A 6,000-nucleotide genomic window follows, 5' to 3' on the forward strand; every position below is an offset into this window, starting at 1 on the left:
CAGGCCCCACTACTCAGTGTTTCAGACACATCAGGAGTGAACAGTGTAAGCTCGCCATGGGCACCTGCCTTCTGCACTACATAAAAAATACAGGCAGTCCTCGGGTTACTTTGGTCTCGACGTAGGTTGTTTCGTGGTTACATCACCATCTCCCATTTATTTATTTTTAAAAAAAAGTCATTTTGACCTTGTACATATGTGCTTTATGTTTTTTATTATTTATCTACCACAAGTAAAGTTCAGGAATTGTTATTTTTCTTTTAATTTTTTCTCTGGTATCTCAGAGTCAACCCAAAAGATAAAAATCTAAAATTGCATGAAGTACCTTAATTTTGAAATGTTTGATGACCCTAACACATGCCATTAGCAATGAATTGCTCAGCCGACTGCACCGGGCTAAGGAGCAAGGGAGTATAAATAAGTGTTCTACCTCTATTCTCTCATTCGAATGTTGGTCACTGCTGGTTAAACAGCAAGACTATATCAAGTGCTACCGTGTTTGGTCTCTCTCTATGCAGTTTTGTTTTGACAGTAATGTGTCACCTAAGTGAAGGCCCCCTGTGCCTGCCTCCCAGGGATAAATGCAAATATCCATTATTCAAGTCAGGATATATTTTTACCTGACAGCAACCTGCATTCTATTCAGGGTGAAGGTAGAGTGATCTGTTGGACAAGAGGCCAACTCATGGATGCACGAGTTGTTGGAGTATGAATAATTGATATTGGACATAAGTCCTTTTTTGGTCTCCATTTGTTAGGGGAAAATCCAATCAGGAGCACTGTTTAACGTCACCATGTTTGAAGAATATCCTTGGAAATAAAAACATTGCTTTTTACATATCCTGAGCATGTACAATATTTAACTAACTCAGGCCCTATTACTATGACAAAGCATTAAAATTAAAATAGTAGCAGCAGCATTTCTACTTATATTAAGGAGCACAAAATAAAGGTATTCCAATGAGCCCATTGATAAAATGGCAGCTCCAGGCCTAATTTTAAAAATAAGATAAGGCTGGTAGATTTCACAGGAAAAAGACAATAACCTCTTTCTGGTAAGTTCCACAACAGTAAGCATTTGTGGGTACCCTTTTTAGAATCATGTATTCAATAGACATTGATTGCACACCCACTATGTGTCAGTCATGATTCTAGGTGCTGGGGATTTACCAGGAAACAAAAACTCCCTGGAACTTCAAATATAAGAAAGAAAGAAATAATATCAATAGAGAAAAGGGTCTGAAGAAGATAAGCAAGGTAAAAGGAGAGAGAATGACAGAGTTGCGGGGAGGGGGTGTGTAAAAGACTTATTAAAACAGCCTCCCCTACTCCCCTAGCACATGCCTTCACCCTGGAGCCAGGGGAAGGTCAATGGGGGGGGGGGGGGGGGAAAGGAGACATATGTACTACTATTTCTAATACTTTAAACAATAAAATTAAAAAATTAAATACACAAATTTTGTGAACTATTTCTTTTATACTGATTGAAATTTTTACACTTATAAAAAAAAATAAAAAGATCAGGGGACTCTTGATTCAATGCCATTTAAGCAGAAAATTTAAAGAGGTGAGGGAGTGAGGCCTGCCAATATCTAGGGCAGGAATGTATCAGGAAGAGGGAAAAGCAGAAGATAAGAGCCTGCGATGGGCAAACCCTCCACCCATTTGAGGAAAAGCAGGGAGGCCACTGGGGCTAGAACAGTGAGCAAAAGGGAGATTATGTTGCATGAGTATCAGAACAGATCAGGTCAAGCATATAAGTCATGGTAAAAATTTTACATTTCATTCTGAGTGAAATGGGAAGTCACTGGAAGACTTTGAGTCTTACATATCCTATCTAATAAAAGAGCAATATGCAAATTATCCACCACTATGCGACAAAGATGGAGGCATCCATAGCTGCTGGAGTGGTGTTGTCCTAGCAATGCTAGCCCAGCATTCCTTCCTCAGCCATGTGGAGGGAGGGGAAGGGCTCTGGCCTTGCAGAGAGAGGGGAGGGGCCTTTGGCCAGAGGCTGGGGTAAGGGTCGCTGGTGTCATTGCAGGGTGGGACCACACCCCCGCCCCACACAGGGCCTCTAGTGAATATATATATATATTTACTTATATATTTATATTTACTAAAATTCAAGTTTTAATTCAAATGGTAAAATTGTATAATATATGTCTTTTTGCTCTATTATTGAACGCTTGTACATCGCTCTTTAGATTTCAAGGTGTTTTCATCTATGTGACTGCATTTTTTTATGCTCATAGGGACGCTTAGTGGTGGAGTGAGATTAAGAGATACAGATATCTTAAGGTATATATGCAAAAATGTAGCCTGGGACCATTTAAAATTAGGTCATGGTTATCTGTCCCATGTGACATGCATTAAGTTATCAGCACAATGCTTCATGTAGCACATCCCTAATGAATATTCATAGACTATAAAAGAGAAGGAAATTTTTAGAAATTGGGTCACTATCATAGATCTTGAGGGGGCTGAGGACATGGCTGGGTTGTTGGGTAGCAGTTTGGAGTGGCTTGCAGAGAGGCAACATGGGATAAAATTAGGATTACTTCAAAGTGGGGAGTTATGGTTCCCTAAAGATTTTCTTTTAATTCAAAATGATCCCTAATACCTGGAGAAGACTGGTCAAGCTCTATCCAGTCCTTCTCAGCCTGCCCCCTAGAGGCACACCCAAAAATAAAATTTCCTAGAACAAGATTGGATCTCAAAAAAATTTTTTTTCATTTTTAAAAAGCCAAAGTCTTCTCTTTAAAATGTTCCACCATCCAATTTATTGTTTCCTGACCAAAGAATTGGGTTCCATGTGTTAATAGCTCATGGTGTTTTCTAACTTTCAGTGCTATCCTTATGAGTCAAAGGAAAGAAGACAAATGTAGACATTTTCAAGAAAAGTGCTATCTCTTGTACTCAAACTTTTCTTTCTGGAATAAAAATGCTGCCTCCTAACTAAGAACCAAAATATGATAATTTAGTGGTTGAATGGCTATATTATAATAAAGTAATGTCATTTCATTACTGACTTTCTAACCCCATTTGATGTTTCTGAGTGTTATGAAGGAATACTCAAGCTTTTCAATGCATACAGAATGAAATTTAACTGAACCCAAGACTGAAATTACCAAACCGTTCAATTTCCTAGGATGTAGCTGAGGAAAACATAAAACATTCAAATTTCCCTGAAAGAGGAGAAGGTGTGAGAAATACTCCAAAAGGATGTAAAGTGCTACTTCCAAATATCTTTTATAATATCCCAACTCATGAATGTGGTTGAAAATAACATTCCTCTTAGGTTCTGTAGTACAGAAGACTCAGTCTTAAATACAGATCCCTGAACAATTTTTATTTGTCTAAAAATGGTGGGATGTCTCTAGTTAGTATAGCTCAAAGAACAGAGTGTCAGCCTGCAGACTGAAGGATCTCAGGTTCAATTCTGGCCAGGGGCACAAGCCTAGATTGCAGGCTCAATCCCCAGGAAGGGATATTCAGGAGGCAGCCTATCAAAGATTCTCTCTCATCAATGATGTTTCCATCTCTTTCCCCTTTCCCTTTCTCTCTGAAATCAATAACAATGTAAAAAATAAAAATGGTGGAATGGTTTTTAAAATATGCCCTGAACAAAATCATGAGGCATTTAGTCGGTTATTGTGATAGCTGCCTTCCTTTCTGCCTCAGTTTATCCTCACCCACATTAGATGTCAATGATTATGAAAAAGAATCTGGGTTACTTTTTCTCTTCTATAATGTAGATTATCTACGGATCAGGCCAAAAAGGTAGGAAAGGTTAGTGTGTGTGGTGGGGGAGGGCATGCAGTGTGAACATACTGTGTACTTCAGAGTCAGTTGGTATTTAAATCTCAGTACCACTGCTTACAAACTGCAGGATCTTCTTGAAATTGCATAATTTCTCTGAGCCTTAGTTTCCTCATCTGTAGATTGTTAAGCCATTCAGCATGGACTATTGCTTTGTCCAAGTTTCCAAGAACGATTATATGTAAAAGTTAAAGGCCCCTGTGTCATTAGCTGTCATTGTACCCAGATTCAGAGGGAAGGCTCTGTCACTGGCTGGAGTCCTTATCTTATAACTGAGAGCTATCGCCAGGATTCTGAAAGCCATCTCACATCAAACCCAAAAGCAGACTGTCTTTCTCTTGGGCACTGGTTTCTAAAACACAAGTGGAAAAAAAGGATTCAAAAATAACTCCATCAGAAGCGCTATGAAGTGAGGCTGAGATTATTCTTTGTCCTGAATGTAATAAAAATAATGCCATGCCTTGAATACCACCACTGCTCTTCATCAGAATTTCTAAGGGAAAAACCTAAACCAAAGTCACTTTTACTGCAGAGTCGATATTATTCTCATAAGGTAAATTGATAGAGCCCAATTTCTCAATAACCAGACATATAATTCACTCTCTCATCTCACTTTGGACTCCATGACAACCTTCTATTAGCACTTAACCTGATTTTACCTGGGAAGATGTTGAATTTTATAATCATTGCTTAAGAAGACATAATTACAAACTTTCACAGTCAGACTATACCAAGATTTTTAAATGTGTGTGGCTTTCTTCGTGTGTTGAAAACCTATTTTCTAAGATAAATATGTGTCTTGTAGAGATATGGGGTACAGGTGCATTTGTGCCCTATCAGGACGGACACTGCACAAATCCAAACACATAAATGTGGGTATCTTTTGGCTCCCTGATATCACCCTGAGGAACTAATCTAAAGGAAATAACAGGACAAATATGCCCAGATATATGCATGAGAATCATAATAGCAATGTTGAATATAACATAAAATAAAATCAGTATAACTATGCATCAGTAAGGCCAAATGTGCAACAAACATCTGTGCAATACAGTTCTCCACAGCTACCACAGTGAACCATGCAAACATTATATCAAGCAGAAAAAGAAGGATTTACAGCGTGCTTTCATTTTTCTAATCAAAATGCTATTTGCATATAAAATCTAGAAGAATATATACAAAAAGATTAAAAATTTGTTATCTCTGGGTTGTTAGATGAAAGAGTACTATTATTTCCTTTTTTTAGATTTTATTTTTCACAATAAATAGTCCATTGATTTCTATAACCAGAAAACAATAGTTATTTCAAGTTTTAACTATAGATAACTAAATATGACATATTTTTACATGTTTTAAGCAAATGTTTTAATTTTTGAAGTTTCAATTGATCATAATTCTTAACATAAGGCATAAGCAGAAGCGGATATTTTTTTTAGATTCAAACAGAAAGATTTCTTTGGAATCTAAGAAACCTACTCAACTGCCTAATAATTCTGCAAATGCAAATAGGTGAGATGTGCGTTAACTACTGAATAAATATGTCTGTCGGTGTCTGTAAATCCATGGAGAAGTGCTAGCAGTTCGTCAGTGAAGGACATGTGCCATGTGATGAATTCCAAACACTATCATTGACTCCATTGTGTGCAAGTTGACGAGGCTTTTGTTATTGTTGCAGCTGGAGCTATATTTACATTGTAAGTTTGAGTAGCAATTTCTCTCTGGATATTTTTTCATTGTCTCTCATAATAAGTCTTTCTTTAAACTAAACTCCAACAAGAATATGGTTTAACATGAGATCATTGGTAAGAGGAGTGCAGTTATTTTTGAAGAGGAATGATGCAGATGTAGAACAGAGGAAAATAAGGTATTTTTCTAGCAAGATAACAAATTAAAGGAAGCAATTTGACTCTCTGTTCCAGGACTCAACTGTGAATTGAGAGGTGTGATGAACCTAGTTGCTTCTTAGTTGTAAGAATGGAGTGACAACAAAATCAATATACATAATAAAATAAATAATAGATAATAAAATTTAACAATCGATAAGACAGATCTTGCTATGACAGTTTCTGCATAGGAGGGAGGTGAGAAATTGTTGTGGGGTCAAACCCTGGGTTCAAAATGAAACCACCAGAGGCTAAGGATTGATTTAAAAAAGTAGACAAGGATTTATTGAAATAA

Source organism: Pipistrellus kuhlii, unplaced genomic scaffold (genome assembly GCF_014108245.1).
Source record: "Pipistrellus kuhlii isolate mPipKuh1 unplaced genomic scaffold, mPipKuh1.p scaffold_m20_p_2, whole genome shotgun sequence".
Lineage (NCBI taxonomy): Eukaryota > Metazoa > Chordata > Mammalia > Chiroptera > Vespertilionidae > Pipistrellus > Pipistrellus kuhlii.